The sequence below is a fragment of the Gopherus evgoodei genome, chromosome 5 (assembly GCF_007399415.2).
Source record: "Gopherus evgoodei ecotype Sinaloan lineage chromosome 5, rGopEvg1_v1.p, whole genome shotgun sequence".
NCBI lineage: Eukaryota > Metazoa > Chordata > Testudines > Testudinidae > Gopherus > Gopherus evgoodei.
In genome coordinates this window covers 2,654,958-2,666,463 of record NC_044326.1, presented here as the reverse complement: position 1 = coordinate 2,666,463, position 11,506 = coordinate 2,654,958, and the positions used below count along the sequence as shown (strand labels likewise).

The following is an 11,506-nucleotide window of genomic DNA, read 5'->3' as shown; positions in this document are numbered from 1 at the left end:
GCAGGGAACCCTCAGTCCCCCCCGGCAGGATCCTGCCCCCCACCAGCTGCAAGCACCTTCCTCCCCCCAGCAAAGCGACATGCAGCTTTCTCTTCCCCCCACGCCAGCTGGGAGCACCCCAAAACCCCTGTCCCTACCCCCTGCCCCTCAGCTACCAGCACCTTCATCTCTCCCTGCGACCTGGATTTCCCAGCACCCCCTCCCCCAGCATGCAACCCCTGGCACCCTCTCCCCAGCATAGTCCTCTTCCCCCAACCCCCGAGCTGGGAGCACACCCAGTACCTTGACCCCCAGCAAGAAAACGGTGTTCCCCCCCAGCCCAGAGCCCCTTCACTCTGCACCAGCTGGGAGCACCCTGCACCCCCTGTGCCCATGCAGACAGCATGCAGCTTCCTCCCCTGGCCCCCCACAGCAGTGGGTGATGTGGATTCAGGATTCTTCAGTTACGTGTCATATGCCTCACACTGCTGAAGGTGAGTCTCCTGTTTGCACAAAGGGAAGGAATCTGGGCCTCTGGAGCAGGAGGGGAGTTTGGCCCAGGTGGCTCCACATAGCCATAGGGGTGAATGGGGCTCTGCGTGGGCACAGACGTAGCAGCGTGAATGATTATTGCTTATTGCTTCAGTAGGAACAGCGGATTAGAAAACCTGCCACACAGTGAGAGACTCCAGGAGCTGAGTCTGTTTAGTTTAACACAGAGAAGGTTTAAGGTGCAGGGACTTGGTCCCAGTCTATAAATACTCACCTGGGAAACAAATATTGATTATGGACTCTTCGGTCTAGCAGCAGAAGGTCTACCACAATCCAGTGGCTGGAACTTGAAGGTAGACGAATGCAGACATCAATAAGGTGTACGTTTTTAACGGTGAGAGTGAATAACCATTGGAACAGCCTACCCAAGGGTGTGATGATTCTCCATCGCTGGCAAGTTTTAAATCCAGATGGGCTGGTTTTCTAAAAGCTCTGCTCTAGGGATTATTATGGGGCAGGTCTCTGGCCTGACCTATGCAGGAGGTCAGACGAGGTGATCACAATGGTCCCTTCTGGGCTTGGAATCAGTGAATCTGTGCACAGAGATGTGTGTCTAGAGCCACAGGCAGAGCTCTGCAGTGCTAGCCGAGCTCTGACAGCCACCTCTCCTTCTTACTCCCTGCAAGTACAAGCAGCATTTTAGTTTAGTTCAGTTCAAAGCTTGGCCTGCAAAAGACAGGCCGGTATCCGGCAGCAGGAGGAAGCAAGAGTAGATGAGGAAGTCTCCATAGTTGGTTATTATTTGTATTATAATGGCAGGTGGGTGCACTATCCTGGGCATGGAGAGTGGGGTACCGGGGCACCCGAGTGAGAGACTGCGGGGAGCGGGCTAGGCGGAGCACTGGCCAGCTTTGGTTGGAGCTCATGAGAATTTAGAACCATTTCAGATTCAGTTTACTATCATGTTTCTCAACACACTGTCTGAACGACAGGGCAACCATTGTAATGAGTTGTACCGCGCCTGAGAATGTGGGATTTGTTCCTGCAGAGCTCAGACTCTGGCTCATCAGCTATATAGGAGCTGGCCTTTGAGTGTGATCTCAGTTTAGTCACTTCCCAACTCTGTGACTCAGTTTCCCCATCTGAGAAATGAGGATAAAGATACTGGCCTCCCTTGTAAAGCACATTGAGATCTACTGGTGGGAACTGCTAGATAACTAGGCTTGGAAGGATTAGCTTTTTATCGGTAAATGTCGGTAAACATCAATTTCAGCGTACAAACGCCCAGTCCAAGACAAAATTATTTCCATCCATACTAATTGAAAGTGACACCTCGGCAACGTAAGACAAATGGGGAGGGGAGGTCTAGGTTGGATATTAGGAAACACTATTTCACTAGGAGGGTGGTGAAGCACTGGAATGGGTTCCCTAGGGAGGTGGTGGAATCTCCATCCTTACAAGTTTTTAAGGTCAGGCTTGCCAAAGCCCTGGCTGGGATGATTTAGTTGGGCTTGGTCCTGCTTTGAGCAGGGGATTGGACTCCTGAGGTCCCTTCCACCCCCGATATTCTATGATTCTATGAAATGGTGCTTTTGAGAGCTAGGAGTCCCACCTTGATGTGTATAAAACATGCAGGTGGAATTGGAGCAGGGGTGCGATTTAAGTGTGTGGGGGGGCAGTTGCCTCCATCCCCTCCACCCATGCTTTACCATGTTAATTTTAGGAATGGGGAGGCAGTGGGGGTGAGGATGCTGCTGGAGCAGGGGGTAGGGGATCTTTGCTACACCATGTGATCGCAGCTTCCCCTTCTGATTTTGCACAACTGTGAAAATAGAAATGAATAAAAATTGAAAAAAAAATGCTTTAAAATAAGCATTGGTTTTCTCAGTAGAAATTATATTTGAAAAATTCAAGTTCTGCGAAGCCAATATGTGAGAACTGGATAGTGTTATGATTATTTCTTAATAGCACTTTCCTAGCACCTCTCATCCAGGGATCTCCTGGCATTGTACAAACATTCCTTTTAATCAAGATGGGGTGTTTTTCTCAAAGATCTGCACTAGTTCAAACAAAGACTATTGGGGGAAGTTCTCTGGCTGCGATATGCAGGAGGTCAGATTAGATCGTTGCCGTAGTCTCTTCTGCTCTTGGGAATCTATAAATTAACCCTTCCCACAACTGTATGAAATAGGAAAGAGAGATGAAGCCCCTTTTTACAGATGGGGAAACTGAGGCACAGAGCAGTGAAGTGGCACAGAGCAAGGAATAGAACGCAGGAGCAGCGTGTGTCCCAAAGCCAAGCCAAGATTGTCTGCTGGTTAGCTCAGCCTCGCGTCTCCAGGAATGCTTATCCCTCCATGCTCATGGATGAGGGTAGGTCAGGAGTCCACGAGCAGGCTCAGGCTTTAGGCTGATTCGCCCGATTCCCTGGAGTTGGGCCCTGCACCAGGGCCCCTCACCTTAGGGGCCTTTTTAATTTTTTTTTTTACTCACCTGGTGGGGGGTCCACTCTGGGGTCTTCGGCGGCATTTCAGCGGCGGGAGGTCTGCTCCAGGGGTCTTAGGTGGCATTTTGGTGGCAGGGGGGTCCTTCAGTGCTGCGGAAAACCCGGAGCAGACCCCTGCTGCCAAAGTGCTGCTGAAGCCCCGGACCACCACTTGGTATTCGAATCGGGCCCCACAGTTAATAAAGCTGGCCCTGAGCAGGCTGCTGGCATTATGCACCAAACCCAGGATGGTGGGAATGAGGCTGAAGTCAGTTGGTTGGCTGGTTCCTGATTTGATATAGCCCCCAAATAGGCATGGTTATAAGGCAGTAGCCTCATTATTTCATATTGATGTGGTGGCAACAGCCCTAGTGTGCTGAGCGTTTTACGAACAGAGAGGCCGACATTGATCCCTCCCCCACATGATAAGCCCTGGCTCTTCATAGCGCTTTTCAGCAGTAGATCTCAAAGCAATCAGTGGTGTTGTCCCCATTTTACAGATGGGGAAACTGAGACACAGAGCAGAGACTTGCCCTCGATCACCCAGAACACCAGTGACAGAGCCAGGAATATAACCCCGGTCTCCTGAGACTCCGTCCAACGCTTTGGCCATAAGACCAACCTTCCTTTGGAGCCCTTGTAAGCTGTTACTCCTCCTTGTTCTCTTGGACTCCTCAATATTCTCTGTCATTCCTGCCCAGCAGGATGTGTTGATGGCACTCAAGGCCTGTGGGCGGAGGCGGGACAGTGAGATTCAGGTGTGTTGGGAGGGGGGCAGGACAGACAGGTAAGAGTTGGACAAGCCGTAGGGGAGAAGACCAGAGGCCCACAGGGAGGGAGATAACCTGGGAAAGAAGAGGCCTCTGGCAGAGGAACGTGGGGAGGGCTGGGAGGCAGGGAAAGTTGGGACGGGAGAGGAATGGGGGTACGGGAAGACCAGGAGGTGGACAAAGAGAGACCCTGGTGAAAGAGGAGAAAGTATCCATCCACCCACTTATCGAAAGTGTGTGATACACCCATCCCAGCAGGGTCTGGACAGGGGCTTGGGAATGGATGACCCTTGCTCCTCCAGGATCAATAGGGTGACTGTGCCCACAGGGGGGCACATTGCATTCCCAGCCCTCAAGCCGCCCCAGCAGCACTGTGCTGGACGGGACCCCCGTTCTGTTTATTTCGCCTTTCCCTGGGAATGCCAAGCAGTTCGGCAGTGCTGCCACCAGAGGACCCCGGAGATCAGTAAGTCAGCGCTTTGCCAGGTTGGGAGGCTGCTTGCGGAGGGAATGCTGGTGGTGAGGCTGCAGGACTGAGGTTTCCTTTGGGCTTCATAATAAATCCGTGTTGCTTCCAACTCTGCCTGCTGCTGCCCCTCGCAGGGGTATACGGGATCACCCGAGAGGGTGCCACAGCCCCAGGAAAGCTGGGACCCTTATCCCAGCTCTGTGGCTGTGAACTCCAATCTGATTCCTTTCCGGGTGCTCCCTGGTCTATACCTCACACCATTGAGAGCAAGGGGGCAGGGATTCCCCTGTCATCCCAAACCCAGCCTGGTGACTGCTGGGGCTGGCAATGCCCTGCAGAGCCCTCTGCATGCCTGCCAAGACGTTACCAAGACTCTTATGTTGTGCTGTTGGCAGTTGCTGTGTTCTGCCCCAGAGGTGGCTACATTTCTGTTGCACCACTGGGAGGGGTGAGGCTTACATGTCCTCTCGCCCTGTAACTTCTTACTACCCTGTTGACGTGCTCCAGGACACCGAAGGATGGATGCTCCTTATCTCCTAGTTCCCCCAACCTGCACTTTGTTCATGTGGCCTCACCCAGCACTTTGGGATGAGAAGAATTACCGAACCTCCTTGGTAATCACAGGGAAAGCTTCTGCTTCAGGCTAGGTTCGCAGGCTTACAGGGTTAAGAAAGAGCTTGGGGTGCTACAGGTGGTCTAGTTTATTGAGAGCAGAGCCAGGCCACCTGGATTCTAGTCCCTATAATGTCACAGGCTTAGGCAAGTGACTTAATGATTGGCACCTCATTTTCCCCATTTTAAAATAGGAATCATAATATTTACCCAGCTCGCGGAGCACGAGGTTCAATGAATTAGCTGTTTGTACAGTGCATCGAAAATCACTTGCACTATGACTGTAGCACGAGCATGGGCTGTGGGCTTGTCAGGGCTCCCAAGCTAAGATGGGGTTTCTTGGGGGGGTGGGGGTGGGGGGGAGAGGAGGGTTGTGTCTGGGGAAAAAAAGCAACAAGGTCCTACAGACAATGCGGTTGTGACTCAGTAGGAGGCGCTGTTCTCTCAGAGTCAGTGCTGCTGACCTCAGGGCTCTAGAGTGGTGTGGCCAGGGCAGTGGTGTAGCTAGAAATGCCTGAGTGAGAACAAGAGGCAGTGTGGTCTAGTGGGTAGGGGTTTGGCTTGGGAAGACAGGTGAGCTGGGTGTTAGCCCTGGTTCTACCACCTACCTGCTGTATCACTGTGGCAAGTGACTTCCGCTCCTTTCCTTTGGGTGTCTTGCCTCTTTAAGACTGCAGGGGAGGGAGGCTGTCTGTGCAGCACCTAGCACAGAGGGGCCTTGAGGTGCTGCCGGTAATAAGGCAGAGCTGAAGTCATTATGTTACTACAGATCCCACGGCGTTTTCCCAGGCAGAGGGGTGTTGCCTGTTTCTGTTGTATTAACCGCATCCTCCGGCCTTCCATCCCAGCTGTCATGTCAGTCCGATACAACATTCTTCTCCTCACCCTGTGCTGAACTCCTACCTGTTGTGTAGAGGGGCCCAGTGCTGTGAGCGTGGAATTAGGAGCGAGGTGACGTTTCTCTGAGCCCAGCCCCACTTCTTAGTTGCTACATAACCCTGAGCAAGTCAATTCACTTCCCTCCTGGCCTCACTTGGATGTTTCCTGTTTATTCACCTTTCGAACGTGCTTTGAGATCCTGATCTGGGAAATGCTCGGCATTGTTCTGTCACTGACTCTGGGCACTGTTAAATAGCTGCTGCCTTCCACCCCAGAAGAGTGAGAAGGTGTCAGGCCTTGGGTCAACAGATGTGGTTGTGGTTCTTCAAAGTTAACCCTCATCCCAGGATCGTTTTGTTAGGTGCGTTCTGGGATGGTGCCGCTGCCAGCTCCCAGCATGTCAGCCAGAGAATTGGGATCAAGGCCCACGATGGGCTCATATGACAGTTTTTGGAATTAAATCTGAACATGTCCAAAGTCTGAATCGGGGCATTTTGGTTCTGGTCCTTCTAGAGAGAGCAGGGAGCTGAGAAGATGGGGCTGCAGAGCCCAGAGCTGGTTGAGGTTGGGTCTCTCGTCATGCAGAAGGAATCCACTGGGATGCAGTGTCCCCAGAGCAGGTGTTGGCCACGGCCAGCTGCCCTGAGGCATTGGGTGCTGACTGAGGCACTGTGGGAAGGCACAAATGCAAACAGGAGAAGGAAGGTTCGGCATGCACACCCGGACAACTCTTCAGGGAGTTCTCGCCTTCCTCTGGAGCATCCAGAAGTTCCTAAAGCTCATGCTTCAGGCTGTCAGCCAGCGTGCGGGCATCAGGAAGGGGTGTGTGGGGGCTAGAAGGAATTTCCCCTCAGGTCAGAGGGACAGTGATGCTGAGGGGGGGCGGTCACCTTCCTCTGCAGTGTGTGGGTGCAGGTCGCTTCCCAGGATTATCTGGGCATGTCTCATCACTGTGGGGGCCTCGGGCACTGGTGCTGCTCAGCCCCTCTGATTCTCTCTCTGGGGCACATACTAATCCGGTCCCCTGTGGCCTGTAATACTTCGGTCTAATTCCGGGTGCAGGGTTAGGGCGTGGGTGCTGGGTGGGGTCAGTGGCCTGGGTTGTACAGCAGGGCAGATGGGCTGGGCTGGTGGTTCCTTCTGGCCTTAACCTCGGTGAGTGGCCGGGGAGAAGCGGTCAGCCTAGGCAGGCCGTGTGCCCTCAGCTGGCTATGGCAAGGAGCAGGCAGGGTGGCCTCATGGAGCAATCCCTGTCTAGACCCAAATTCACCACTCACAAGGAAGCTGGTGGGCCAGAGCAGGGGGAGCACCCAGGCTTTGCTGTGTTTTCTGTGGGACATGGGGACTGAAGAGAGAGGGCAGGCCAATGCAGCTAACCGGCGAACCCCCCATCTCACAGGGCCTCCCTTGGGTGGGGCTTTTTGAGGTGGTGGGGGAGGGCCTGTGTGAGAGGTTGACTCCACGTGGGGCAGGGCTCTGAATGGGAGGGGGAACCTCACCACTCTGGCTGAGCAGATGGGTCCGGGCATGGGGGAAGATAAGGAACTAGCACCGATGTTGCTTTCACCAAAGGTGGGGAGCAAAGCTGGCCCCCAGCAGCCCCTACTCGCAAAGCCCCCTAAGGCAGAGCCAGATACCTGCCTCCTCAAGCATGTGCAGTTTGTTCCTGTCCCTTTAGGTGTGAGGACACCCAGCATCAGCCTGGGGTTGTGAAGGGGGGTTCAGTTCATTGTGGGGTATGTCCTCTCCAAGGACCCCAACATCTTGGCTCCTGTTGGCTGTGGTGCCGCTCCAGGGGCTCTCTCAGGGAGGCAGGTTCTATTCTGAGGGCTTTGTAGATTGGAGCGGGACCGAAAGCCTGTGACTGTCTCTGGGTGTGAGCACACGGGCTGTGCATTCAGTGCACTCTGCGCTGTTGGAGGGGCTAGATCCTGGGCAGGCTGTGGGTTCCAGCGTGGACCCAAACCTGGGGGGAGAGGATCTGTTTTTCAGATGTCACTGTGGTCTCATGAGAGCAGCCGAATTTTCAGCCCAAGGTGGCTGGAATTCCACCAGATCCGATCTCAGCGCCGTTCAAACCCAGATCTGAGCGTGGGCTCAGCCAGACGGGAACGCAGCCTGAAAGCAAGTGATGGCAGCCGGCTGGCGTTAACTGAGTCTCCTGTGCCAGTTGTGTATGTTGGGGGCAGGGGGAGCCTCACACTCCATGCAACCCCCTGCAAACAACAGGGCTTTAGGAGCTCGGATACCACGGTGATGGGCGTGGGATAAGAACCAGAGCAGAATCCAAGCCTTCCCCGTCCCTCCCCCAGCACGAGCTTCTCAGCCTGCCCCAACGTCTGGGAGCGATCGGAGCCCTTCTGACTTAATCGGATCGGAGGCTTTGTCTGGGTGTTTTGCCCCTCAAGCAAGCTCCGGGGAAGCACTTTGCCGGCTCAGTGCCACTGGAACAGGGCCCCGATCCTGTGGTGCCCTCTACATTTTTTGCTTTTGGGGGGTGTAGCACGAATCAGAAAGGCATCTTGCGTCTCTAACGGTGCAAGAGAAAGGCAGGGCCAGGCCACTGGGCCAGGATTTCTGAACCTGCCTGCCCGATGTTCCGCTTCTCCGTTCCCCTGTTCAAAGGTGCTGAGCCCCTGCAGCTCCCATTGACTTCCCTGAGGTTTGTGAGGGCTGAGCACCTCTGCAGAATTAGCCCAGCTTACACTGAGGTGCCTTAATAAGGGTCATGTAGGAGCCTAGCGTTAGCCCCTCTGCAGTGGCAGGATGGGGCCCGGGCTGGAGCAGTGGATTTGGAGATAGGTGACAGATCGAGGGGGCAAGCCAGCTCCACCCAGCCACCTACATGCTCCTGGATCTGTGGCTGTTCGGTCCTCCCATGTGTTTCTGGCCCAGCCGGATGCCCCATACCCGCTGCAGAAACCTGTCCTGCAAATATTTAATGGAGTGACAGGCTCCAGCAGCGTTTGACATCCTCCCCCAAGCCCCGTTCTTGGCGTGCAGGGTGCGTCTCGCGGTTATCTCGCTGCTGCCTCGCTAACCATGGAGCCGGCTCCCTCGGGAGCTTTGCTGTTTGCCTGGCATTAGGAGATCGTTTCGGAGACGTACTGAGGGGGCTGCAGATTCCCGCAGTGGGGGCTCTCGGTGGTGACTCCAGCAGCAGCTGGCAGGTGATATGTGACCTCATAGCACCGTATGCCCCAGAAATGCAGATGCGCCTGCTGATGGAGTCACAGCACTGCCGGGAGTCAATGGCGGTCCCTGGAGGGGGAGGGGGCCCTCACTAGGGCCACTGCAGAGCACTACCCCTCTGCCTGCAGCTTTTCACACTGCAAACTGTAGGACTCAGACAGGGTGAACAGGAGGGGAAGGGAAGCAGGACGGGGGGGACAGGAGGTGGACAATGGGGTGAATGAGGTGGGGCCAGGTGAAGGAGGAATGGGAGGGGAGACAGGGCTGGACAACAGGCAGAGGGGAAGTGGGGGCAGGATGAGGGGGCAGTAGGAGGGGAGGTGGGGTTGGGCAATCTCACAATCAGCTGATTGCTGATGCCCAGGTTGAGGGGCAGCGGGGGCTGGTCGCTGACACTTGCTTTGTCTGTTCATAGTAATTCAGTAATCGCGGATGAACCTGTCTGCAGGCACGTTTGCTCACACCCTCCTCCCTTCAGCAACCATCCATCTCTTGCCTTCGTAGATTGCCAGCTCTTTGGGGCAGCGTCCACAGTTTCCTGTATTGCTGTTCAAAAGCTAGCACGACAGGGCCCCGATTCTGACGAAGGCCTCTGGGCACATCTGTAATTAAAGGGGAGATTGTGCCTGACACTTCCTATTATAAGACCCTGTTTTCAATTGCTTATAATGTTGCAAATGCTCCCTATTTGGACATCCATTTTCCAAGCCAGGTGTCTGTCTCAGGCTGACGATTTTGGGAAGTTTCGGCAAAAACAGTTCAGCCATTTCTTAAAATGACATTAGGGGAAAATCCATTGTTTTGCCCATGTTAAAAAAAAATCTTACTGTTGGTTCTTTAAGATGCTCTTGCGCCCTCATGCGTTGGAGAAAGGATCTGAAATTTCAGAAGGAGGGGGTCACCCTGGAGTCAGGGAGGTGCCTTTTGCTGTTCCCATGAGAAAACCCTCCAATTTGGCCAAGTTACAAGCCTTGGAAAAAATCTCATTTTGCACATGCTCAGTAGACACGTGTTTGAGTTTGGCAGCTTGTCATAAACAGATAGCTAAGGGTTAATGTCTCTTTCACCTGAAACACCTGACCAGAGAACCAATCAGGAAACTGGATTTTTTCAACTTTGGGTGGAGGGAAGTGGGTGTCTGAGTCTTTTGTCTGTCTGCCTGTTTCCTCTGAGCTTTGGAGAAGTAGTTCTATTTTCTAGTCTTCTGTTTCTAAGTGTAAGGACAAAGAGATCAGATAGTAAGTTCTATGGTTTCTTTTCTTTGGTATTTGCATGAATATAAGTGCTGAAGTGCTTTGATTTGTATTCTTTTTGAATAAGGCTGTTTATTCAAAATTCTTTTAAGCAATTGACCCTGTGTTGTATCATCTTAATACAGAGAGAACATTTGTATTTTTTCTTTCTTTTTATATAAAGTTTTCTTTTAAGACCTGTTGAAGTTTTTCTTTACTTCAGGGAAATTGAGTCTGTACTCACCAGGGAATTGGTGGGAGGAAGAAATCAAGGGGAGAGCTGTGTGTTGGATTGCTAGCCTGATTTGGCATTTCCTCTGGGTGAAGAGGAAAGTGCTTTTGTTCCAGGATTGGGAACGGAGAGGGGGAATCACTCTGCGTAGTTTCACAGAGCTTGTGTCTGTGTATCTCTCCAGGAGCACCTGGAGGGGGGAAGGGGAAAAGGATTATTTCCCTTTGTTGTGAGACTCAAGGGATTTGGGTCTTGGGGTTCCCAGGGAAGGTTTTTCAGGGGGACCAGAGTGCCCCAAAACACTCTAATTTTTTGGGTGGTGGCAGCAGTACCAGGTCCAAGCTGGTAACTAAGCTTGGAGGTTTTCATGCTAACCCCCAAATTTTGGACGCTAAGGTCCAGAATCTGGGAATAAGGTTATGTCATGGTGGCAGTGGCGGGAGATAGACAGAATCCAGAAGCCAGTAGGAATATTATATTTTTCTTTTCTCTGCTAAGGGCTTTTTAGCAGAGAGAAACAGTTTGGTTTTAAAAGGGAACCAGAGAGAAATTTTTTTTTCTGCTCTCTCTAGCAGTTTGTGGTTTGCATGTTAAGCGAGAAGACTGTTAAGGGTCTTTTGTCATGCAATAGCACTCCCATTGAGAGTACCAGCACTTATATGCATGCAAATAAAGTGGTTTTTCTGGTTTCCCTTAATTGAACATTAGCTAGAGAGAGAAAAGGAAAAAAGCACTGTTGCTGGGCAGACTTCAGGAGGCAACAGAGAGCCTGCAGTTCAGAAGATAAACACCGGAGGGCACCCCAACACAAGAAAACAGGAACCATGTCTACCAGGACAAAAATGGAGGCCGAAGACCAATTCAAAGAAGCTGAACACAGGCGACAGATGGAGATAAAAGAAAAGGAAGAAAACATGAAACTGGCAGCCTTCCAAAGAGAACAGGCAGCCCAAGAGGCAGCACACAAAAGAAAACTAGAAGAAGAAGAGGTGGCCTACCGAAGGAAACAAGCAGAAGATGAGGCGGCCCACCGCCGAGACATGGAAAAACAACAACAACAAATGGAAAAAGAGAATGAAGAGAAGGAAAAACAGAGAAAACATGAACTGGAGTTGGCAAAAGCTGGGCTGCATGTGCCAGCCAACCCTAACAACCCGGCGCCAA

At 52.6% G+C, this 11,506-nt stretch overlaps 1 long non-coding RNA gene across 1 annotated transcript in view; it reads left to right on the top strand.

Moving 5' to 3' along the window:
- Positions 1-28: 28 nt before the first annotated feature.
- LOC115652873 overlaps positions 29-11,506 on the top strand; it is a 41,409-nt gene continuing 29,931 nt past the window's right edge. Inside the window, exon 1 of the long non-coding RNA XR_004000762.1 lies at positions 29-473. This is a non-coding gene — a long non-coding RNA (uncharacterized LOC115652873). The remainder of the gene's footprint in view (positions 474-11,506) is intronic.